The sequence below is a fragment of the Pseudonaja textilis genome, chromosome 6, assembly GCF_049901715.1.
Source record: "Pseudonaja textilis isolate UNSWEBS1 chromosome 6, rPseTex1.2, whole genome shotgun sequence".
Classification (NCBI taxonomy): Eukaryota; Metazoa; Chordata; class Lepidosauria; order Squamata; family Elapidae; genus Pseudonaja; species Pseudonaja textilis.
In genome coordinates, this window is record NC_141995.1 from 45,330,876 (window position 1) to 45,357,682 (window position 26,807).

Below are 26,807 nucleotides of genomic sequence, written 5' to 3' on the forward strand. Positions count from 1 at the left end.
TCCTTTAGGATGGGAAGGTTCTGGCTTTTGATGAAGAAATTGTGGGCTGCTTAGTTGTCCTTGTTGCATTTGTCATTTTTTATAAAATTACTATTTTTTTTTAAAGTGACCATTTTAATCTCATGGCTCTCCTTTCTACTAGATAAGGGATTTTCAAAGTTTTCATGCCAGTGGGGACATTTAGAATTTTTCTTGGATATGTTAAAAGAATTCTGGGAGTCGAAGTCCACCAGGCTTAAAGTCACCAAGCTTGGAGACCCCTGATCTAAACTAATCTAATCCGTATAAGCTGGTTTACTACATATTAATATGTTTATTCAATAGATTCAGATGTGTGACATGCTTTTTACTCGGTGGCCTCCAAACTGAATAATAATATCTGAGCAATATTTCTTTTTAAGATTTTTTTTTTCAAATAATCAATTGTACAATTTATTATTAAAGCAACATTCGAAACAATAGTTCAGCTTTCAGTGTTTTAAAAAGTATTCATGAAACTCGGGTGCTACATTACCAACTCATTCTTATTCATAGTTTATATGTCAACGAGACATTTAAAACTATTTCTCCCCGGTCTTACAATGCATAGCAGTTTTCTGTCATTAACCAACTACAAAACCTCCATATTCATGACTTGAGGATCAATCATGAAGATAAAAACATCTTATTGATTTCCCTCCCCCCCCCTTTTCATTGACATAATTAAATTAAATGGCAAAGGAGCTGTGAAAAAGAAGAGAGCATCAAAGGTGGAAAGTGAATTTTCCTCTGTACCTTCTTGGATCTCGCAGCCTCTCTTAGCAGCATGAAACGATTTAATATAGAAGGAATGCAATGAGGGAGATTAATAAGAACCGAAACATATTAGCTTAATAATAAGGCTAAAGCTTCTGACTTGGTACAACCACCACATATATTAAATAAGAAAAAAAATAGAAGTATTTTCCTTTCTACGGCAGAAAAGATTAGCTTTGGGGGGCATAGATTAAAAAAGGGCAGGGGCTTTTCAGTTCCATGCTCATGGCTCCCATTTTTTTTTTTTACACACAAAGAGGAAGAAGCCATTGAGACTGGCTGACTGATCTGAGCCACCTCTTCAGTTGGGGGTGAATGAAGGGAATGACCCAACCACTCACAACTGCAGCCGGAAGCAACCAGGCTGCCTTCTTGTTCATCAAATATGGTTACTCACTGCAGCCTCAGCTCCTGGCTTAACCCAACTTTGAAATGCTAGCCTGGATCCCAATGGATCAGCCGTGGCTGTGGTCACCTGGCTGGGTCATTCCTGAGCTTCTCCTTCCTTCCATGCATGCAGAAAAGGCAAGACTCCCGGGTTGGTTCCAGGGTGGGCTGGTCTATCAGTGCTCCCTGGTACTTGCAGAGAGCGTTCCTTTCTTACTGTGACTTTCCTTTGCTTTCCCTGATATTTGCACCCGTGGGTGCCTCCAGCACTACCACCCCTTCCACATTCTCTCCTTTGACACCAACACAGAAATGGCAACACAACCCTTTCAGCAGTTCCCAGAAGGCTCCTCATCCATTTGCACTATTCAAGGGACTTGGAGGGCACAGATACATCTCCAAGTGGCCTCAATGACTCTCAGAAAGAGCTCTAACGACCAGATGACTGCAAGGAGTGTAAATCTCCCACCTTCCACCATTCAGTCAGAACTGAAGAAGCTTCTTGGTTGAGAAGCAAAAAGTCTTCAAGGAAAAGCAAGGAAAGTCTCTTGAAAAAAGCACCTATGGGACAACCATGAGCTACGAATCTCCATAGGCCTCTAACAAATAAGCTTTTCCTTTTTACTCATGACATCTTTGTTGTGCAATCAAAGCTACAGGGAGCAGGTTGTTCTTGCAATAGTCCATTCCTCTGTAAGATCAACAGAAGCAAAGAAGGAAGGGGATTTTGTCAGTGGCAGAGAAACAAAACCAGCCACACCCCTAACTTGGCAACCGAAAGGCATTAGGGCAAAGAAAGGAAGCTCTGTAGAACTTGGGCAGGAGGTGAGGAGACAAGAGAAACAGGCTTCCTGCCACTTGAGGAAAACAAAATGCTGCCCACCGGCTGAAGGCTGAACGATCGAAGCTGGGCTCACTGCTGGAAAGAACCAAAGCCCTGGAGAACATCCTCACTCTTACCTTAAGACACCTCAGTTGCAAAACAGCAGCTCTGAACTGAAGCGGGAGAAGATGGATGCAAGGTGCGTTTGCAATTGGCTGGAGTGAGTAGAACAGGATGGCTTCTGTTCCTCCACTCAAGAAGTCATGAACGGACGGTGCTGAGGCCAAGAAACTCTGCGTTGCTCCTAAGGTACTGTTTTGCTCGCGCTGTCTCTGCCATCTTTATTCCTCCCTCTCTCCTGTTAACCTGAAAAGAGGGAAGAAATAAATTCCCGGCAGAGTGATCAAGGTTTGCACCAGCAGTTGAGAGTGTTAGATTGGAGAGCTGGATTGTCCTTTCTTGCATCCTCCAGGTGACCATGTGGGACAGGTGAGGCTTGAGAATGAGTTCATCATGGATTAGTCTGGCAGGTTAGAGAGTTTGCTCTCTTCCCTGGGATCGGTTTATGCAGATTAAATAAACAAAGGCACTACCGTTTTTCTTGCAAGAAAAGATCAAATAGAACATAGAACAACAGAGTTGGAAGGGACCTTGGAGGTCATCTAGTCCAGCTCCCTGATCGAGCAGGAGAGTCTATTCCAAATATTAGCCTCTACCAAGTATTGAACTCACAGCCTCCTGATTGTGAGGCAAGAGCTCCAATGTTCACAGGTGCCCAGACTCTTAAGTATGAGGAGGGAAAATAAGGTTTTGCTTTAACCTAGGCAAGTTTTTAATAGTTCTGCATTTTATTCTAGTTTGGATAGTTATTGGAAATAAAATAAAACAAAACAAAATAATAATAATAATTGGTTTGATCTAAGTATAGTACATAAAATCATACATTGCAATGTCCTACCTGTCAATGAATACTTCAGCTTCAACCACAACAATACAAGAGCACACAAGAGATACAAACTCAAGGTAAACCGCACCAAACTTGATTGCAGGAAATACAATTTCAGCAACTGAGTGGTCAATGTCTGGAATACTCTACCTGACTCTGTGGTTTCTTCCCCAAACCCCCAAAATTTTAACCTTAGATTGTCTACTATTGACCTCACCCCTTTCCTAAGAGGTCTGTAGGGGGCGTGTATAAGCGCACCAATGTGCCTACCGTCCCTGTCCTATTGATTCTTTTTTTCTTATTCGTATCCATTTCATGTATTCATAACCATGTTTATACTTATGCCTGTTATCTAATAATCGCTTGACAAAATAAATAAATAAAATAAAATAAAAACAAAATAAAAGCTAGCAGGGCAGTCAAGCCCTCCTGTTCTCTTAACAGTTTTAGGGATTTCTTTCTAACCACGCAAGGTAAATATTAAATTCAGCTTTAAATTCAGCCTAAACATACAAGTCATCTTTTCTCTACCCACGCTACCTTTTAACCCATCAAATATTTGCTGAAACTTGAATGGCCCTATGGATCCCCTATAGTAAATCCCATTTACGGCAAAGACAAGACAACTCTTTCCAGACTGAGGGTTCCCGTGCAACTATTCCTAGCAATATTTTAAAAACATGGATCGGTTCCATCTTTCCCTTGCTAAGAGGTTTCCTGTGGTTAAGGCTACAATACAGCAGAAGCTGGAAGGAAACTTCTGAAAAGACGCCCTTGTTCAGCCTCTGTCTTTCCCGCTCCGTACGTTTCCACAAAGGAGAGAAAGCAATTTTGCCATAAGGCTTAATTTACAAATTGGAGGCCTAGAAACAAAGTGGGCTTAAGGCCTTGGGGTTTGTGCAGGAAGAAGTAGAGGCAACTTCCGCCCTTGTGCCTTGGAAATATGGACAGTCAAGCCTCCAGTTGAATTGAATTCAGTGCTCTTCAATCCACGTTCAAATCCCACCTCGGCCACAAAAGCTGGCTGGGTGACTTTGGGCCAGCCATACACACCCTCTCCCTCTCACTTTCCCTCCTTCTCCCCCCACTCTCTCTCTGTCCAACCTACCTCACAGGGTTGTTGCTCTGTTAGAAGATGTGTTGGGTACATTTGCTGCCTTGAGTTATTTGTGAAAGTAATAAAGGCAGAATACAAATCAGTAAATCTTCCATGTGTACAGGCAGTCCTTGGCAGTTCACTTAGTGACTGGTGGAAGCTACAATGGCACTACAAAAAAGGGACTGATGGCCATTTTTCACACATAGGACCAGGGGTGGGCTTCAAAATTTTTTTAGCCCTAATGACTGGCTGGGTGGTCATGTGACTGGGTGGGTGTGGCCAACTTGACGTCGCTTCTTTGCCCTAATTACCTAAAAAAAAGATAATACACCCAAAAGTTGTTTATTATTTCATGCATTTAATACTTAAAGAAAAGACTGGGTGAAACCAGACTTAATAGCAGTGACTGTGAGAAGGATCTTGGAGTCTTAGTGGAGTTTCTGATGAGTTATAGGATTCTTATTATTTGGGAATTAATCCCCTCAGAGGTTAGTGGCAATGTTACCTGATTTCCTCCATGGCTCTCCCTCACAAGCACCAAGAGCATTGTTTATCTAGCTTGCCACACTGTTACCAGGTGTGAAATGCTCTTGGCTGAAAGCCCAGAAGTTCAATTAAGCCTACTAAGAGCTTTCCCTGGCTGCTTGTCTTTCTGGGGTTATTGGGGGCTCAGAGAGCCCTGCAGAGTCTTAGCTAGGGGCTCTCCTGAGCCCCTGCCAGCCCCCAGCAGCCCCCCTGCATAGGACTGTTGCAGCATCCCCGTGGTCACGTGATTCACATTCAGACGCTTGACAACTGACTCGTATTTATGACCTTTGCAGCATCCCAAGGTCACGCGATCCCCTATTGCAGCTTTCTGACAAGCAAGGTCAATGGGGAAGCCAGATTCCTTAACAATGGTGTCACTAATTTAACAACCGCAGGGATTTACCTAACAAATGTGGCAAGAAAAATCGTAAAGTGGGGTGAAACACCATTCCTAAATCTCTCACTTGGCTCAATGGAAGACCTCCAGTGAGGGGGGGCATCTGAGCCAATCAATTAGGCTGCAAAATTGCCTTCCTCATGGGAAAACAAGGGGGCCACAGGGCTGGCCCAACAAAAGGTTAACTTAACCCCCAAAATCCCATGTGGATGCAAGTCTAATGGTTGCCCACCCTGAAAGACCCAGGGAAGAAGAAAGGAAGGAAAAAGGCCATTCAGAAAGCATGGCTTGTTCTGCCTGCCTGTCAGAATTCTATCAGTGGCAATGGGTGTGTGTGTGTGTGTGTGTGTGTGTGTGTGTGTGTGTGTGTGGTTTGTGGCAACAGGTCCATCTACTTAACAAACAAGCATGATCGGAGATTCCTGAAACCAAGTCTCAACTATCGCTCTTAGACCAATTATCCTTTCCTTGTGCAAGATCTGGATCACGCCTACAACATGGCTCCCAATCCCCTTCGATCACCCCCCAAAAACGCCATTTGACACTTTTCCCCCAGAAAAGTTGCCTCACTTCACAGTCGTCTCAGCAGGCCGAAACGAAGGGCTGTTTGAAAAGAAAGACTGAACTTGATGCCAACGTGGATTAGAGAAGAGGGGTAAAAGTGGGTGTGGCAGAAATTCATCCAAAGCATTTTTGACACATCGTATGTGGCCCCCAGTGTGAGTCAGAAAGAGAAGCAAGAAAGCAGGGTGGGGTTAACCACAAGACATCTCCCAATTACATGCTGCATGCCATTCCCGGTAAGTTCAGGCTGAGTCTTCTGCTTTTGGGTTATCTCGGTTTGCTTATCTAGCCCTTTTGATGGGAGGAAAGATGTTCATGAAGGTATTTCAGAAAGATGGCATGATGTCACCTGAATTTCCCAGCTGGAGATTGTCCAGTTAATGTTGAACTGTGTACACCAGTAATTTAATATAAACGCCTCAGCTGATAGTGAGGACCAACCTGGAAATGTCCTAAAATCATAAAAGGTGAAGGAGAGAGATGCCAAAGAGATGACGTTGCATTGATACATTCTCTCCTCTCTGTAAGTATTAAAACCAGAGGTGGAATTCAGACGGTTCAGACCGGTTGTGGAGAACTGGTAGCAGAAATGTTGAGTCAATTGGACAACTGGCCAATCCCACCTCTGACTGGCCCTCCAACCCCATCCATTCTCTGCCTCCCATTGAGTCCCAGCTGATTGGATGGGTCTGTTTTTGTTGCCCTGCACAGGAGAATGGAGCTGGAAAGCAGGTTAGCGGGATGGGGAGGGAAGGGGGATTTTACAGTATCCCTCCCCTGCCATGCCCACCAAACCACGCCCACATAATCAATAGTAAAAAAAATTGAATCCCACCGCTGATTAAAACATCTTCTGAGCCTGTTTCACCATGAGTGACTGTGTCCAGATGAAGAATTTAGCCATGACTATATGTCCAAAAGAACTAGGATGTCTTCAGTTGGAAAAGAGGCAGAAAAAAAAAGTCACTATAGATGTTTAACCCACAGAATGTTACTAACCTCATTTTTTTTAAAAAAATGACTTGAAGAGGAAAGCCAAAAAGGCCAAACAGATGGAAATGCATTCTGTAACATAAAACAGCATTGTGTTCATAATGGGCCTTCTGCAGCCAAGGAGCCACACTGGATGCGTCTCTGTAAAATACATTTCCAATATCGCCAGTGTGCAATGACCACAGTTATTTTCTAGTTGGCTGCAAGGCTGAGTAATATAATAACCACAAGATATTCCCCAAATTTAATAATTTACCAAACTTAGGTAACGCTTGTAGAGCAATGGGCAGCCAGCGCTACGGTTTGTATTCTTATTACAAAATATATCAAGGCCATTAAAAACAAAACAAGGTAAACTTTCTTAAACTTTCAGTAGGTGTGTTACACACATTCAATGTTCAGCAGCACACTATTTGAAAAGAAAAAAAAGGAAAGGTATTGAGCACAAAATATGAGCAACTTTCAGTTCTAATTAGACCATTCTGCAAAAAGAGAGTCTCACAAGATAATACATTATTTTTAAAAAAAGCATTTAAGGTGCACAAAAATACTTTTAGGCAATGAGTTTTTAAAAATGAGATTAGATGCTGCCATCAGAATTCAGGGAAAAGGGATCACAGAAAACCACCTGTAAAAAGGTAGATTTGACATATAATTAGTCTGAGAGATGGAATATATTGCACCAATCTGTAAAATTCTTCATAAGGAAGAATTGTGTTAGCAGGAGCTGAAGGGCTAGAATTCTTGAACTACGCCTTTCAATTAGAAAATCAAATTAGTTAAAAACAGATGTACCTTTCTACCTATTGATCTTTTCCTCTTAGAGTCCTTCATTATTGTTCAAATAGCTCTCCTTAGCAAAAATAATAAAACATGCACGTTATATAAGTCTGGAATCGATATCAGTGTAATCCATCATACAAGAAGAGAAGCATTCATTAGGGTATCCCAAGATCTTGGACTCAGTGCTCTTTGACATCGTCATCAGTGACCTAGAAGAGGGAATAGAAGGGGAGCTCAACAGATTTGCAGACAACACCAGTTGGATAAGATAAGCTCTTCCACCTTGCTGGCATGGTATTCAGCTTTGTTCGGGTATTTTCCCATGTCATTATAGTCGTGCTTTTAAAGTTGAAGCAACGTTTCGGCAGAATCCCATCTGCCATCATCAGGCTTCTGTATAGTGTTCGGCTGAATACCATACATATAAACCTGCAAAAACAAAGCTGAATATATTTATATGTATGGTATTCAGCTTTGTTCAGGTATTTTTCCACATCATTATAGTCATGCTTTTAAAGTTGTAGCAACGTTTTGGCAGAATCTCATCTGCCATCATCAGGCTTCTGTTATAGTGTTCGTCTGTGAGTCAGACTTTCACAGCCGTTTCACAGCACCAAATTTAAAACAGAAACGTCTGTGAAAGTCTGACTCACAGATGAACACAATACAGAAGCCTGATGATGGCAGATGAGATTCTGCTACAACTTTAAAAGCACAACTATAATGACCCCAAACTCGAAGCCAGACTAAAACCCAGAATGCTACATCACAGTCATCCGCTCAGGGTATCACATCAGAAAACTCAGGAAATTACACCACAAGAACTCAAGAAGTTGCAACACAGCAAATGACCCAGGATATCACAACACAAGACCAAGGATACCAGCAGCAATAAATCTCACAAGGTCATCACACAACGCATTACCCAAGCCATTACTACACAGGAGGCTAATGGAAAAGAGATCAAAACACAAATGACCCAGGAGATTACAACGCAGGACCCAGGATACCACAACAAAAGAACTTGCAAGCCCATCACACAACCCATTACCCAATTAAAACACGGGAGGCTAATGGAAAAAAGATCACTACAAAAAAACTACCCAGGAGATTATAGCACAAGATCCAAGATATCTCCACAACAAAACTCACAAGGCCATCACACAGCCCATTATACCAACATCAATTCCATCAAACAATCAAGAGGCAGCAGTGCAGCCAAACAGCCCAGCACACCAGCCCCCACCACCAGTATTTATAGAGAGACGGCAGCTCCAATCACACACTGCTTGCAGTGGCACGAAGCTGAAAGCACCAGCCTGAGGATGGCGAGTGGGACCTCGCCAAAACGTCACCAAGATACTTTTAATCTTACACGGAAAAGACCCGAACAAACCTCTATGGCCTACAAATCATCCATATCTAGGCAACGCCTCCTCCTCTATGGCCTACAACCAGCTTTATCAGTGACTATTATCCATGAAAAGCTTCCTTAGGTCGATGGAAGACTTTGAAGAATTTGAAAGCAGAGTGGACCTATGGAAAGCTACAAAGACCCAACAGGGGAGCTGGAGACTTTACTCCACTAGCCTTTGCTGATTCTAGTGAATGCTGCTCACCTCTGTTTCAAGGCCATTGAGCAAGCATTGTCCCAACACATTTCTGTGGTCATGTGATCAGCATGATGTCACAGAGGGCTGCTACCCTCCAAGGTGGTACCTATTGATCTACTTGCATCTGCATGATTTCAAATGGCTAGGTTGGCAGGAGCAAACTATAAGATTAATCATAAAATTATAGCTACCATTATAAAAATTACACGGGGAGACAGATATAAGTTTCATAATGCCAAATTAAATGTTTTCTTCCTAATATTTAATACTATGAATATAGTAAGAAGTAACATAGTTCATTCAGATTATGCAACGCCACATGTACTAAAAGTTGGTAGATAAATATACAGGCATTTGAGACACAGACGGACTCCGTGGGCTTCATTCAACAGCTGTACCTCCTCATGTAAACACTTGTAAAATCTCCTTCCAATCATTCATCCACATATTTAACCCTCTTTCAATAAATAAACTGAGCCAAATGTGGAAATATTGAGGGCTTCAATAAATTTTTTTAAAGGTAGGATTATTTGTACTCCAGTCTTAAGTTTGGGAAGTTCACTGCTGTTTTATTAAACTGCAAAATGCCAATTCTTTCCTTTACATGAGGATTAGAAGCAGTTAGAGTTTAATCAGTCAAAATCATTCATTGTCAGAACATCAGATTCGAATAGTAATGCGTTTCAGGATTTTATGGAAGAACAGCAGAAAGTGCCTGGTGTTTAGATGACAAAGCAAGACGTGAGAGAGCTGCTGTAATTTTCATTATTTTCTGGGATTTGTGGGCATTGGAAGCAAAATGGCTGTGAGGTACTTCAGAAATTGTCTAAAATGAAAGATTAACAATAGATCTCACCATATCACCTGTGTTCCTCTTAAAAATCCTAATTTGGTACGTGTATTAGATCAGTCCTATTTGTATTAATGTTAAAAATATCAAAAAACTAAATTCTGTTTATAAAACTATGTCACTCATAACACCGGAGTCATTAGAATAGGCTACTTCATTATATCGGCGTTTCTCAGGTTGGATAACTTTAAGATGGGTAGACTTCAGTTCCCAGAATTCCCCAGCCAACATGTTCATATACGTTTAAAATGAACCTATTTTGCCTTTAAATTTGATCTCATCAGAAGGATATGCAATATTTCTCCTTCCTTCCAGAACTGCTATTTTGCAGTCATTCTAAAGGATTCTTGCGGTTGAAGTTTTCAAATAATTCAAAATCTGGTCTTCTGCCTACTAATCCTTCCATATGTATTTTGCTAGACTTATACAAGTTCTTTGCAACTTGGGAAAAATGTGCATGCATCGCTCAGAAAATTAATTACTGGTGTTAAAACTTAATTACAAACATTTGTATTTTTCTACTCCTGATATATAAATGAAATGATGCTTGCCTGTCAAGCAAGACAACATATTTCTAAGGTTTACCCTTTTAAAAATACTATGGGATTCATCTCCTTGGTTGAGAAAAGGATAAATGTGTCCTTTCCTGAAAATCTATAACAATTTGCTAATGTTGTGTTATCAGCAGACAGGAAAAATATGGTTACCTTTTCAGTGAAGAAATTATAACACTAAAGAGGATTCCAGGCAGCTGAACGATAAAATAATTTAGAGGACGAGAGAAATAACTGTCAAAAGTGCAAAAGGAATATTCTGCGGCCTTGTAGATAAAAGTTGAGGCATGTCTCCGGAGACCGTAGGAAACCCAACACAGTTGCTCTGTGAATAAGCACACATTGAGGGGAAAGCAAGGCCAGGAGGATGGCGGGTGAGTGTTGTTAACACAAGACACCTTTAATAAGCAGGGACAGCAAGGTGAACAATTTAGGCAGCCTCATCAGACGCTCAGCTCTTCTGCCTGGAAGGGATCTCCGGGGGAACAAAAGATAAGACTGCAGAGACGGAAGCTTCCTAATAGCTCGCCTGTTACACCACCTTCAAGAAGAGCATTACTTCTGCCTACCTGCTCACAGAGTAATATCTCAATTGTGGCAATATTCTAATTAACGTACCGGTCGTCCTTCCTTGTATGATTTCTCAGTGTTTGCACAGCTAATTCTGCAACTCTAAGGAGGAAACAGATTCTGCAAACTTATCTTGAAAATGCCTTTCAGTTTTGGGCAATATTCTTCCTCCAGATGAGTCTAAAATTTCTATTGCTAAGTGAAACATTTGTTAAGTGAGTTTTGCTCCATTTTACTATTTTTCTTGCTACAGTCATTAAGTGAATTGCTGCAGTTGTTAGTTTAGTAACCTGGTTGTTAAATGAATCTGGCTTCCCCATTGAGTTTGCTTGTCAGAAGATCATAAACTTAATCCCAGGACACATCATAAATATGAGTCACATGCCAAAAGTCTGAATTTTGATCATTTGACCTTGGGGTGGGAATGCCCACATGGTCATAAGTATGAAAAATGAAAAAAATAACTTTTTTCAAAGCCGTTGTAACTTTGAATGGTTTCTAAATGAACTATTGGTTGATTACCTGTATCTTTTTAAAAACTTGGGTGGAGTATTTCTAATCTCAAACTACTCTGTTGCCCCCAAAATATGGCCTACCCTAAAAGTAAGTCCTAGCTTGATGTTTTACACATGTGCCCAATATAAGCCCTACCCCCAAAACAAGCCCTAATTAAGGCCCTGCCCACTCCAGGGTGGACGGGTAAAAAGTAAGCTGGGGGGGGTTGGAGCTACCCTACTACTTACTTTTGGACAGTTGTAGCCAGGCCTCGCACCCGCCCCCCCCGACACCTGTCTGGATGGCCCATTTCATCTGCAGCCGGCCAGGCTGGCAAGGCTTTCCTGAAGGCTTCTGGAGCTGAGAACAAAAGCTCTGGATCAATCCAGAGCTCTCTTATCAGCAGCAGAGGCCTTCAGGAAAGCCTTGCCAGCCGCAGAAGAAGAAGTTCCTGAAGGCCTTTGGACAGTGAAAAGGAGGCTGGGGGGTGACGCACGCAAGTGAGGTTATTCAGTGGATGACATCCCCTGAAAATAAGACCTGGTGCCTTTTTTGTGGCAAAAAATTATAAGACAGGGTCTTATTTTCAGGGAAACACAGGTAAATCTGTAAATAACCAGTTCTGCTGTTGAATTGCTCTTGTCGACATGAAAAAGGGCTAAAATAAAATTTGTTCTGGAATTTGAAACCATTAATTTTTGTCTGACAGCAAATGATAGACAACATTTTGCAATCTTATCAGAAAGAACGGTGAGCACTTTCATTTGAGTTATTTCTAATACGTAATTAGTCGCCATAAAGCACTTTACAATAAAACTGTTTAAAAAATCCATTCCAACTTGATAAAGCAACAAATAAAAGCAAACAATTAAGCATCTGAGATTAAAAGAACAGCTATAAAATTGATTAGCAACCATGTTGCAACACTAAGATCACAATTAAAAGAAAAAGAGCTGCTACTTAAAAGCCTCCTTCAGTTTCCTTTTTTTTTTTTTTGCAAAGGTCATTCAATTGGACATCCAAGGCAGGATTGCTGCTGAAAACTAACTCTGACCCTGATTAAAATGGAATCCTAAGGCTCAAAATTGATTAGATAAGACCCACTGCAGCGCCTTGCAGACAAATAGTCTTAATTAGAGTTTTGGTATTTGCTATTTTATTTTGTTTTTTTGAGGAGGGGTGTCGTTACTAAATCCTTTAAAGAAGATTGGTCTACTTTCCGCTTAATGGAAGATTTTTGCTTAGACATGGCATCCTCGAAGGATATTATAAAGCCCCAAAGGGCAAGAAAACCAACACAAGAGGAGAAAGGCCGAGCAATTATCACCCCACTGTTTCAAAGTTTAGAAATGAAAGTTATCTTTAAATAATGACCTAAGCTTTCAGAAGAGCAAAATTTAAGTCACAAGAGGGCAGAAAATGTTTTGCTTGAAGTGTCTTGCAAGCATGTCTCACCATACTACCAAAGGTTCTATCAGATACCTCCATAAAGAAGAGAAGGAGGTCAATTTATTTTCCAAATCAAGAAACAATGGGTGGAAACTAATCAAGGAGAGAAGCAACCTGGAATTAAAGAGAAACTTTCTAACGGTGAGGACAATTATCCAGTGGAAGTTGCCTTCAGAAGTTGTGGGTGCTTCTTCCCTGGAGGTTTTTAAGAAGAGACTGGAAAGTCACTTGTGTCAGGATTCTGGCGCTTAACCCCATTTAAATCTGAGTCTCGAGGCAAACAAATGATTTATTGGGAGTAAACATGTCCGGCACTGCCTGGGTGCAGCCGACTCTGAGACACATTATTCACTGTTACTCTTGACCCTGGTTTTCCCTCCAACCCCCGGGTGTATCATAATTCATATTCTCCAATGGGACACGTCCATAGCCTAGAGTCATCAATCATGGTCTCCAGTGAGAATTTTGCACGGCAGAAACTTCAGTCATCTAGTTACTATCTTTGAAAACATTTATGGAATGCGCTTTCGGTTTTGCAAGCTGCTGCATTGCTCCCCGCTCCCTTTCTGTTGGCAACTCTAAAAAGACCATAGAAATATTTTATGAGTTGACAACTTGTCTGAAACAGTCTAAGGTCTCCTGCTTGAGCAGGGGATTGGACTAGAAGACCTCCAAAGTCCCTTCCAGCTGTATTCTGACTGACTGAGCTCTTCAACTGAACCAGGAACCAAATCACTTGGAAATGTCCATAAACCCTGAAATGTAGACCAATAGAGAAATAAGACTTATTTCCATCATTTCTAGCTGATAACAGACTTTGCTTTGTGTCCGGTCAAATTTATTTATTTGTTTGTTTGTTTTTTTATGTTTTTGAACCACCCTTCAGAGCCAGGCAATGAATTTTTCTACGGGTTTGTTCTCCAGGGCCTCTACCATAGGTTCTCCCATCCATGTTGCTATTTACAATCCTCAATAAGAAAGGAATAAAGGATTAAGGGGGAGGCCTCAAGATGGCTGCCTTTCAGAAAAGTCAATTTCTCAGTGAAGCAGCTGAACTTCAATTCACAAGGAGATTTAATATTATTCCCCAGAAGAAGGCATCTGATGAAATGGGCTGTGATCCATGAAGGCATTTGAGATAAGTCTTTAAGATGCTCTTATGTTTCATTAGGGAGAAAAGATTCTTGCATTCAGAACCAAACGTATTTGGTGCAAGATCGGTGCATTTAAGCAAGAAGAGACAATGGCTGGACTGACTCTCTGAATCAGGCTGACTGCACAGAGCAAATCAACTTCATTACTTAGCAGGCTCGATTCCAGGAGCTCATGCCAATCTTTAAAGTTCAAATCAGTTTGTGGTTTATTTATTGGAAAGCCTATGTGTGATACAGTGCACTCTGGCCAACATCTGAAAAATATCTACTCTCTATTCAGAAGAGGTAGACAAGAAATAGTGAATAAGAATGCAAACTTACTTTGAAAATGCTTGACGCATATATATCTCTGCTATCAACTTTCAGATGGAATTGGATGGATTGAGGACTCCATTGAATGCAAAGCAAGACCAGCTGATTTACCACTTCAAGTTTTGTTTGTTTGTTTTTTAGGAAACCAAGCTCATCATTCACCTCCTGCCCTCGGTTTGGAATCCATGAGCAACATAACAAACATTTACAAGACACAAAACATGGCCATTATCCTGGACTAGGAAGAATCTGGACCAAGGTTAAAATTGTCTTATTTGCATTTCAAATTGCAGGTAGTCCTTAACTTACAACCAGTAGTTCAGTGACCAAAGTTACAGCAGCACTGGGAAAAGAGGTTTATAACTGGTCCTCGCAATTACGACTGTTGTAGCATCCCCACAGCCACCTGAGCAAAATTCAGCATTTGGCAACTGCCATTGTTTATAATTGTTGCAGTGTTGCTGGTGTGTGTGTATGTGTGTATGTGTGTGTGTTGTGCAGGTGATCCCCATTTCAGACCTTCTCAGATAATGTCTGACAAGTAAGGTCAAAGAGGGAAACTTTAGTGGTTTTCTTAACAACGGAAAAGGTCATAAAATTGGGTTTGACTCATTTAATATCCACCTTGTTTAGCCACAGAAATGCTAGTTCCAATTGTGACTGTAAGTAGAGAACTAGCTGTACTAATAACCACCTAAAGATGCTTACTCAGCATTGTATAGTTACAGTTGTGAAGAAATGCAACAAAGAATGTTAAACCTTCATCCCATTTAAGGTTAAAAACAAAATTCATACAAGCTGGGGATAATCTAGGCTGCAGGGTACAGAAACTAGTGAGGAAATACTGATGATAAACTGATAAAACTGATTTAAGGGCTCAAACACCATATGATCAAACTACCTCCTTGTGGGTGGGATTTAATCAGATCCCATCCTTTGCCATTTTAAACAATCTATGTTTGAACAGTGAACATGTATTTTTTTATACTGTACTAGGGCTGTGTTGCTAATATCCTTTACATCTTCATCTTCTAATCTTCTCATGTTTCCCATGACCTTCTCCTATTGATATCTTATGATTTATCACTTGTTGTTTGTATCTTTTGATTCATGACTTACCCCTTTGTTGTTGTTTGTATGTACACTGAGGGCTTCTGCACCAGAGACAAATTCCTTATGTGTCCAGTCACACTTGGTCAATAAAGAATAAAGAATATTCCTAAGCGTAGAAATAAAGTCTTTAGCTTCTGATATGAATATTGGTTCTTGACTCAACTGCCTTCATTTCTTTATTTTTCTTCCTTCTGCTCTTTTCCTTAATATTATCACTTTTCCCAATCTAGGTAATGTTGCTATGACTAGTGGCCACAACTATAAACTGATCGATTAATTGATTGAAGTACCATGAGATAATAACTTTAGTCTGTGTGTTCTATGTGCCGTGGCAAACTACACTGAGTGTGTCCAAGACGGGCATAGAAATCAACTTTAAGTCAATGATATTCTTACCACTTCCTAGTAGAGGGCGTATCAGTATATCACCTTCCCAATTTGTGTCATAAATAAGGCAATTCACCTCCAAAATTGCAGGGAAGTGCTGCATTGACATAGATCATGCTTGATCCCCCAAAGCCCAAAGAGTTACAAATCATCAAGAAATAGCCAAAATGTTTTTGAATGGAAGTGGAGATACAAAGCCCCACTGGAAATGAATGCCATTTATTCAGATATGTTATTAGGCAGATAGAAGGCTTTGCACTGCCAGTATGCTAGCAAGGGACTAAGACAATTTCTTTTTAAACCTGGAGCTGATACGTTGCACGGATATGTACTTAAAGGCCTTAAGGGATCAAGAAATCTATTCATCTGTTTTTCTGTTGAAGTAAACAGAATCACTGCTTCCTTCGGTACCCCTAGAGACTTATTTTATAAACAGGTGCCATGATGCTATCTCGAGAGCTGATGTACCACTTGGACTTAATATAAATGAAATAGGAAGATTTAACATGAAATTTGGAAAGCCTTCCAAATGCACGCAGAATGCTGCAGATACATTGTGGCGAAACCCAAATGTTTACAGATGTCCACGAATGTCTGTTTTCTCCATTCTTTCCAGTTCTGTTCTCCTGGATCTATAACCTTGGCTGAATCATAAACTGGAAAGTGTGCTGATGTTCAACATTTTGAAAAAGAGTTTGTCAAATCCGGGCAGACAGTTTAGGGTGTCTCAATTCAGTGCAACAGCACCTGCTTTGGTGGACCTCATAGAATCAGGCGGCCGGTTCTTCTGCAAAAATGAGAACATCACAGCAGGCCTGGCATTACAGGTTCAAGGTTAGGCAGGCTGGGTCCCTGCTCAGATGGAACGGGATTGATCCCAAACATTAATCACGGCCATGATTAATCTTGGCATGAACTGTCATTTGTCAATGTCAAAAAGTAGATTAAGGTCTAAGGTTTTAAAAAAATGACAAATGAAGGAAACGTTAGTAGCAAAAGAGCTTTGCTTGTATGTTTATGATCCATACTGTTTGATTTAGTTTCCTAGTATGATTTTGATTGCTTATTTAGTATCCTATGACTATCCCTAAGTGTTGTTCTTATGATTCTTGATGAATGTAATTTTTATGTACACTGAGAACTTCTGCACCGAAGACAAATTCCTTGTGTGTCCAACCACACTTGGCCAATAAAGAATTCTGTTCTATATTCTACATTCTATTTTCTGTATTCTATTCTTTTCCAAAGACAGGAGCATGTAACATTTTCCCATTGACACAGGATCTCCGTATTCTAAGTAGTCCTTGACTTACAACCACAACTGCCCCCAAAACAACTTTTCCTAAGTGAGACATTTTGCTAAGTGAGTTTTGCTTTGTTTATACTTATGTAGGAAGTTAGCACCCAACCCTCTCCCAGAAAATTGAAATATTCTAGGAAATATTTAAAAGGCAGAATATTTCCCCTAAAAAGAGTAGAAATTCAAGAGCAGAAACTCACCTCAGAAGCAGAAGCTCACTCCCACCTTTGTTAATGGGTGGGCCATTAAGGCCTGGACCAGAATACTTTATATAACAAAGATCTCCAGGTAAAGGTATAGCAATTGCTCAAAAGCGCTTTCAGTGCACCATCATCCAGCAAAGCTCAACCAAGCCTGGAACTCAGGAAAGCCTACAAAGTTAGCTAAGATCCCACCCCCTGGGAGTCTGACAGCCAATGGGATATATTTCTTGCACAGGAACAGGAAACACTAAGGTGGGGCCCAACAGTGGGTATATAAGAGTCTCTCAGCATCTTGGCCGGCCCTTCTTTCTCTTTTCCTTCACCTTGGAGTATGTGATCATCCTTCTTTGGAGCCAGGTGGTCCTGTCTACCATTAAACCATCTTTCCAAATAGTCTTCATGTTTCCAGTGTCTTTTTCCCCACTTGGAACTGACCCCTGAAGGATATTTCTTCCAACAATACCTTTCTTGCCACTCTTGTTATGTGAATCACTGCATTCGCTAAGTTAGGGACACGGCCGTTGAGTGAGCCTGGCTCCCCCATGGACCTTGTTTTGTCAGGAGGTCCCAAAAAAGCAGACTATGTGATCCTGGGACACTGCAACTGTCATCAATACAAGGCAGTTGCCCAGCATCCAAATTCTGATCACTGACCCTGGGGACGATGCAAGTGTGAAAAACGGCCATGAGCCCCCTTTCCTAGTGTCCTGGTCTTGAGGATTCTCTCTGCATGGAGAAGTTATCTGAGAACGGAAATAAAATGGAGAAGAAGGGGGCCTTTTACCTGGATGTGGGGCAGATGGTTAAAAAAGGTTAAAATCCAAAATGTAACAAATTACACTTATCTTCCACATCTGGCACAAAATTCTCTCGGAATTTACTATTCTATTTCTTTCTTTATTCTGTTTCTATTTAGCGTTACCAGCGTTCTTCTTATTGAAGTTCATGTTAAAGCTCGCAATGCGTTCAGAAGGGAAGAAGGGACATTGATCAGACTTTGGCACAAGGCTGGTTGGCTGATAATAACAGGTGGGGGGAAGGAAAAAAAAACCCAGATAGTTGCCAGCTCTTCCCATTGATTTTTGCCCCAATAAGAGATAAAAGATCTAACAGCATTCAGGAAGAAGACAGAGTTGCTGGATATTCTAATATTCTATAAAAATCCATCTCTCCTTTTGTCAGATAAAGCTACACATCGAAGCCATTCTTTTAAAGAAGCTGAAATTGAAATGAGATTGTGGGCTTATCTGGTGAGCACGGAAGGGCTGGTTCGTTTGTTAGAAGATAACAAATTGGAGTAAGACCTTTGGAAGTTTGTGTTATCTGATAACTGACCCCAAAGCCTTTATTAGGTGCCCTTCCTTTGCCCTGTCTAATATAAGCTAGCATTTTCAAGATTCTAGAAGGTTTTATTCTGCATATGCTACCTGAAAGGAGACTAAATCCAGTTTAAAAAAAAAAAGAATTGGTAGTGTTCACAGGGAAACAGTTACGTTACATTTAACATTCCATGCTAGAGTTGATAAACAGAGTGAACAACAATCAATATATTTTTTGTTTGGACTCATCTTTCCAGTTACCAGGAATCAAATCGGGCTGCTTGTTCTGCTATACCTGAGTTCTTTGGAATCATGCCACACCTCACATTTCCCCAAATATCTGCAAAAACCTTTAAAGTCCATTTGTTTAATTCTGAGATCTCCAATGGTGTTTCTTTTTTTAAAATAAATCAAAACAAAACAAAAAACTCGCAAGCTTCAAGATGTACTGAAACTTATCTTTGGTCTTCTTTGATCCTTGTTAAGTCATTTGCAGCTTGTTTCACATAAATATATTTTTTCATATGAACTATGCCAGAGGAAAAAAAAATGCTGCAGAACAATCTCAGTTTAAATAAAAAACAGAAGATGAATAGATCTCTTTTAAAGCTCCACAGTTTTATTTTGAAGATATACAACTTTCAGCCTCAAATTATCTTTGTTCTCTGGCCCCAATATAGTTGAGTAATGCAAAATAGTATAAGGAAAGCATTTGGAAAGGTTTAATATTTTCTACCTGATTTATTGATTCCAGGCATATATGACACCTTGAACAAGTAACTCCCTTTCTTGAGCAATTTGTTTTGAAGGTATGTGGAAACTTGTTTTAAAAAATGAAAGTAGCATAAAGCTGGTCTAAACTAAATTACTATAATTTGAGATAGCTTGATGTTGTTACATGATGTTTAGTAGCAAAAGGATTATAAAAGCTTGTGGTTTTCCCCCACCCCCTGTTCTAATCCAAGACAGATCCCTAAAAAGTTTAGCTTTCATGGCTCAGGTGGCAGCCGAATTCATGGTCTAATCATGCAGAAAGATAGAAGTTCTTAGAGACAGATTTTATCATTTTAATTTTCACTGGAATAATGCCTGTGGGCTCAATACAATTGAAGAGGAAAAAGCCCAGTTCACACGTGCTTTCTCTTTTTAAATCATGTTAGACTGCCAGAACATGGAATTCTCCACCCCAAGAGTTAGAAATGGTTTTCCTCCATCATTGAACCAGAAGAAAACCCTATTTGTGTGAAGTTTGCTCTCCTCATCACCTATCCATATCTTGCCTTTCGGCCTCGTTTCGCCTGGTTGTGCAATTGATTTTACATGGGCAGCCTGTGAAAAGCAAAGTTCTCCACCAATTTATTCCATCCATTTATAAAGCCACTGATCTCACAAAGTTTTTCTTACTTCCAACTCCTGTCTTCCACCAGCCAGGGCCAGGAGAGGAAGGGGGCAGGAAACTAATCGGCGATTTAGGTTAGCTCTTCTCTTCCATTCTTTGAAACCCATGAGGTCCACTGGAAAATTGAAGCTGACTTCCAGGTTCCTTTGTGGCATGTTCAGAAAGCAATGATCGGATGTAGTTTGGCATGTCACTGTTGACATGACATGTTACTATTCTAATACTAATGAAACAACTCTATGAGAATAAATCCCATTGAAATCAGCAGGGTTTAGTTTTGGTTGAGCATAATAGAATCAGAGCATGCCACTTTTTTTTCATTCAAGCACTTTTTGTTCAAACTTTAATTTTTCATGAAGATTGCCTCCAACGGTGAATACAGCGCAGCCTGGCTTAATTTGCAGGCCTGATGAATGTGCATACTCTCTTTTTCGATTAACCAGTAGAGCTTGATCAGATATTAATCTGTAGACCGACCTGGAGCCTTGGATTCTCCAGCTGGGGTTTGCCAAGATAGGGAAAAAAGAAACCGCTTGAGTATCATACAAAGAAGGTTGCAGAGTTACACAAAAATCAGTGTTTAAACCCATATAAAAGACACGCTGTCTCTATGGCACATATTTTTTTTCCCCTGAAGTACCTGGAGACACCTTTTCCACATTTCACACTTGACACTGAACTAAAGGCTTAAGGATCACAGGATGACACCTGGCCTGTTCACATTTTATAAAAATCTGGAAACCAAATCAGTCAATCCGAATAACTGGAAGGGATCTTGGAGGTCTTCTAGACCAACCCCCTTCTCAGGCAGGAGACTCAATATAATTTCAGACCAATGGTTGTCCAGTCTCTTCTTAAAAGCCTCCAGGGATGAAGCATACACAACTTCTGAAGGCAGGTCATTCCACTATTAATTGCTCTCAGGGTCAGGAAATTTCTCCTCAGTTTCAGGTTGCTTCTTTCCTTCGTTAGTTTCCATCCATTGCTTCTTCTCCTGCCCTCAGGTGCTTTGGAGAATAGCTTGACTCCCCCTTCTTTAGGGCAGCCCTTCAAAGACTGGATTGCTGCTATCATGTCTGCCCTAGTCCTTCTTTTCTCTGGACTAGCCATACTCAGTTCCTGCAGCCATTCCTTGTCTATTTTTGTCTCTAGGCCTTTAATCATCTTAGTTGCTCTTCTTTGCACTTTTCCCAAAGTCTCAACAACCTTTTTTTGAAATGTGGTGACCACAACTGGATGCAGGATTCCAAACGAGTCTTATTGTCCATGCTGCCCGCCTTATTGTCTTATTGTCAGCTGCCAGTTAGCATGATGGCTTCTGAAAAGTGAAGCCATTTTAATTCTAGATTATTTTTGGCAACTATCCGGGATTCCAAGAAGAAAAAATTCTATTGTTGAAATGGAATGTTTTCCTAACTTTACTTCAGTGTGAGGAGAGCACCAATTCCCCGAATTGTCATGAGGCAACCTTTGCTTCTCTGCCAGGAGCTCTTTTAAAGCCTGTTTTCTGTTAACACAGAGTTGTGACAAGGGCAGACGTCCCATGTTGTCCGTTGGGATTCTCTTTTATGCCCCTCCCTATTCTATAGGCCATGTATTTTAATGAGAACTCTGTTGTTTGCCATTATGCAAAGTGTGAGGATACACTCTGTAGGCATATGGGTGCTTTTTGGCAAGGACATACACTCTGCAACCAGCCACAGATGCAATGAAGAGCTCTGGTCATTCGGCCTAACAGAATCTTCAAGGTGTAAGGTAAAAGGTAAAGGTAAAGGTTCCCCTTGCACCTACGTACTAGTCGTTTCTGGCTCTGCTAGTAGTTTCCGGGGTGGTACTCATCTCCATTACAAAGCCGAAGAAGAGCCAATGCTATCCGAAGACGTCTCCGTGGTCATGTGGCCGGCATAACTAAATGCCAAAGGTGCATGGAACGCTGTTCCCGTCCCACCAAAGGGGTCCCTATTTTTCCACTTGCATTTTTTTTACGTGCTTTTCAACTGCTAGGTTGGCAGAAGCTGGGACAAGGTACAGGAACTCACTCCGTTACACGGCACTAGGGATTCGAACCGCTGAACTGCCAACCTTTCTGACTGACAAACTCAGCGCCTTGGCCACCCGAGCCACCGTGTCCCTTCTGCGTGTAAAGCAACCACTAATCTCAATGGGCAGCATCAAAAGGCTTAGGGGGGAGCAGGCAGGTAGCATCAAACTTCTTTTGACTGCTCATGCTGCTGTGTGTCCAATCAACCGTACACCTCTCTGGATTTAATTGAAACCATTTGTTACGTTCCTCCACCACAATCAATTTAGATGGACCACAATCCAGGCAGGCTGTTCCACCTGCTAGGCGCCTGTTCATGCTCAGTACCACACCTGATTGTCGAGGGCTATAGCTCATCTGCCGTGACCAGAGAGTGTCTGTATTCACAATTGGGAAAATCAAGGTCACTCAATGATGTATGGCCGTAATGTTGGTGGCGTTGCCACTCTGGGAATTCATCCTCAGAGCCTGATTTGGATGGATGTACAAAGTTACAGTTATCTGAAGGGGGAAAAAAAATAGAATAAGCAAGATAGAAAGGAGAGGGGGAATCAAATATCTTATTCCCAGAAATATCAGCAGGATAGAATGAACCCCAGCCAGTATGAGAGGCGATGCCAACGTTAGAATCTGGTCCGTAACTGATGGGTGATTAGTGGAACATGGCAAGGATGAAATTCTTCATGGAAAGCAGTTTGTTCATCGGGATATTAAAATGTTACACTCGGAAGCACTTTGGAAATATTCCTATCCTCAGCGAGGTTGTTAATCTGTCAGAAAATGACTTAATATATAGACAAGCTGCAATGGGCAATGGGAAGGAAGATTACAGAGACCAGAAAATGCTCATTCTTCAAGGGGGTGAGAGACAATATGGTAGGTAACAACTGTCATTGGATACCATGATAGAGAATGGTGATTTTGTGATTAAGGGACCCCTCCAAATATGTGCCTAAAATATAGGGAGAGCTTTTAGGTTATCAAAAGAGATGCTACAAACGTTTATCTAGCTCACTGAAGCTTCAATCTCCATAAATAACAGCTGGGAGGTTCATATTGTCGTGTCCCATTGTATTTGTAGATAGAGCTACCGGTATTTTATATTATTGGGGGGGAAAGGAGATATAATAATGGAAGCCGAAAGCTATCTCTGCAGTCCCATGCTATGTCTCGACATCTGAACTCTTTCAAATTATACCCTGCATATATGATCCTGGAACTTACACAAACTATCCACTGATACTTCTCCAACTGGGAGTTTTGTGATTTTAATTTAAAAGCAAATTGGCATTTTGTATTTGATGTGTTATTTCTGAAAATTAACCTTGAGGAATTAGTGGCAGAATTACAGCCACTGAATGCACTGAACCTTTATAACGACAGCATTTTAACTATGGTTAGTTTAGGTCATTGGACACCAATTTTAAAAAGTCAGTATTGTATTTTAGCAATATTCTGTGCATATTTTTCTTTAATATTTTCCACTTTAATGATTATAAACATTTAAAGCAGACCAACGTAACCATTACGTGATCAGTATCCTTCCAGTAAAGAAATTAGGAATAGAGCCATTTTGGGTGGCTGTTGTCGTTTTTAACTATAGCTATTTTAAAATTTGCAAAAGATCACTCCAAAAATAGCCCAGAAAGTAGAGTAGAGAGGAATATTAGTTGAACCATGAGATAAAACATTCATTTTATTTTATTTTTAATGAGGCACTTGATTCACACCTGCTCATGTTGAGATCTGGTGTTTAATTTACAGCAAAGTGAAAAAACTATCAAATTTCAGTTAAGGAAAGAAGGAATGGAACTAAAAGGAAGGAAGGCAGCTTGGGTTGCCTGCGCTACGTAACATTAATCAATTTTCAAAGAAAGAGCCAAGTGTGGTGTGCTGGTTAAAGTACTGGATTAGCAAGGGATGAGGAGACCCAGGTTCTGCTCCACCTCTGACCATGGAAAGTCCATAAGTGATTTTGAGCCAACCCCTCCCCCTCAGTGTCAGGATTCCAGCAATCGCTCTAATTAAATCATGATTCTCAAGCCAAACTTTAAAAAACTTCAAAGGATTCATTAGTGGCAACGTACTGGTACTGCCCTGGATGAAGCCAACTCTGGCATATATAATTTACAGTCACCTGTGACTCTGTTTCCCCCCTCCCACTGGGCGTCTCATCAACCAGATTCTCCAATTGAGCCCATTCATCATTCATGTTCTCCAATTAAATGTATTCGCAGGCAAAAGCTCCGGTATTTTAGTTACAATCTTTTAAAGGTAAGAGTTGGAATGTACTTTCAGTTTTAAACTGCTGCTCTTCCAGATTTCCTTCCCCCCCCCTTTTTTTATGGCAACTACTAAAACAGGCATAGGAATGTTTTATGTGTTGACACTCAGCCCAAGAACTGACAAGGTGTAGTAGTGAAGATGTTGGAATGGTATTGGGGATTTGTAGTCTTCCTTCAGCTGTGGAAGCCCAGCAGGTGACTTGAGTTAATAGCTCTTCAGCCCAACTGCCTCTGTTCCCAAACACTCCATAGGTGCCCAAATAATTTTCACCCAGGCGGAGAAATGAAGGAGGCTCGAAGCTTTGTCTGCTTGCAAATGGGATGCTTTGACAGGGAGCGAGTAGCGTCTCTGTCATTCCTCCATCTGGGCAAAAAGTGGGCCTGCCCTGGGAAGCCTGTAAACCGTTGCGGCCGTGGGCAAGCAGAGAGTGGGAGGGATTGGGCAGCAGCTGAAAAATAAAACATCTCCCCAAAATAAGACCTATTGGGTCTTTTGGTCCCTCCCAAAATAAAAAAACAATAAGACCCGGTCTTATTTTTGGGGAAACACCATAAGTCCAGCCACCTTGAATTCTGCTGACTCTTTGCTAACGCCAGTTTGCTGTGTCAGTTAGTAGTTCAGATTCTTGTAAAAATTATAAGCTTGCAGTAAACATTAATATTCATTGGAGCTTCCTTTTTCTTCCTCCTGACAAATAGGGGGAGTTGAAGTACCCCTGGGGTTGTAAGTGAGGGTAGCATCCAAATTTTGATCACATGACCATGGGACCATTGGAATAACCATAAATTTAGGACAGCTCATAAGTCCTTCATTCCAGGCCATCATGGCATTGAACAGTCTCTGAAAAAAAGGTTGTCACTTGAGGAACCCCCTTTTTAATTTCTGAACAAAATGTATGGCAATCCATTTCCTTTTCATTGTAGATTTGCATATTTTTGTACTCTAGGATTTAAAAACAGTCTAAAATGAGAAACTGGTTTTCACTGGGGAGTTTTATTTCTCTCTTTCTCATTCTCTTTCTCTCTTCTCTCTCCCTCTCTCATTCTCTCTCTCTCTTTTCTCTCCTCTCTCTCTCTCTCTCTCTCTCTCTCTCATTCTCTTTCTCTCTTCTCTCTCCCTCTCTCATTCTCTCTCTCTCTTTTCTCTCCCTCTCTCACACACACTCTCTCTCTCTCATTCTCTTTCTCTCTTCTCTCTCCCTCTCTCATTCTCTCTCTCTCTTTTCTCTCCCCCCACCCTCTCTCTCTCTCTCATTCTCTTTCTCTCGCTGTAGGTTCCAATTTTGACAACTATTTTGGCTCAAGAGCTTTCTAGGCAATTTATGACTTTGGAAGTCATACCAACTTTACAGGACAGCATTGTATAAAATAATATTACTTGGAGAGGCTTAAAGAGTTAAACTGGAACATTGTTTAATCAGTGACTGCAAAAGAAGCTTAATGTGTTGAAACTTGTTTCCTCAGATGGAAACTCAGGCCCAAAAGCGAACTCCCTTCTCGGCTTCACAGAAACCAAGACCCCAATTATCACCATCCAGTTTCTCCTATTCTTCATGGCCTCAGTGCATGATAGCCAACATTTTCTGCCTCTTTGGGGAATAAGTCTTGTGTGGAGACTTCCTTGTGGAAGGGTTACACCACATTTGCAGTGCTCTTCCCATCAAATGCTTTATCTACAGTAGAGTTCTCCAAACTTGGCAACTTTTAAGACTTGTGGACTTTAACCCCCAGAATTCTTCAGCCAGCATCGTTGAAGTCCACAAGTCTTAAAGTTGCGAAGTTTGGGGACTCCTGATCTACAACAATTGGGAAAGTTCTATGTTTCTTGCCTTGATGGAATTAAATCAACATTTCTATCACTCACTGTTTCTTCTTTGGTACTTTATCTTGCCTTCTTTCCCTTACTTTAAGCATGTTCTGTCTTTCAAGCAGGCATCCTTCGACAACTAAATTTCTTCCCAGCTACACAGTTTCCAACTGAAATTGTTCTCAGTGGAAGAGCAAGTTGATTTCTCAGTGTAATTTCCCCCTTCCACCCTGCCTGATGTAAGCTCTTGTCAACAACCTTTAAAATCTTGCATCACATTCTTATTGTCAAAACTATCTGTAAAATAGTATTGTTATCTTTGGTTCAGCCCAACAGGTTTTTAAGAAGGGTGGGTCCATATTATCACATTTATTATTATTCTATATACTATTCTCTCTCATTTTTCTTTCTGGAGACTACAATGGCACTTTTGTGGAACAGAAGATCCCTTGTATTAAGACCTATATATGCATCTCATTATCAAGTTCGCCACCTCTGAGTCAGGATTACCAACCACAGATCTTATTTCACTGAAATAAATCTTCTGCCTTTAGTATTCCTTTACATAAGGATGTTCCCAGACCAATCGCACTAGGGCAGTAGAGTGATCATAGTCATAGGACTATTGGCCATTGATACTA

The 26,807-nt window shown here is 40.8% G+C and overlaps 1 protein-coding gene across 4 annotated transcripts in view; it reads left to right on the forward strand.

Annotated features, from left to right (window-relative positions):
- Nucleotides 1-1,989: 1,989 nt before the first annotated feature.
- The window catches only part of SLIT2 (slit guidance ligand 2), a 224,515-nt gene continuing 199,697 nt past the window's right edge, over nt 1,990-26,807 (forward strand). For 3 of the 4 annotated variants that reach the window (XM_087936499.1, XM_087936500.1, XM_087936504.1), the window contains exon 1: nt 1,990-2,314. The gene's annotated coding sequence lies outside the window, so the exon portion shown is untranslated. The remainder of the gene's footprint in view (nt 2,315-26,807) is intronic. The other variant, XM_087936503.1, reaches the window with a different exon arrangement.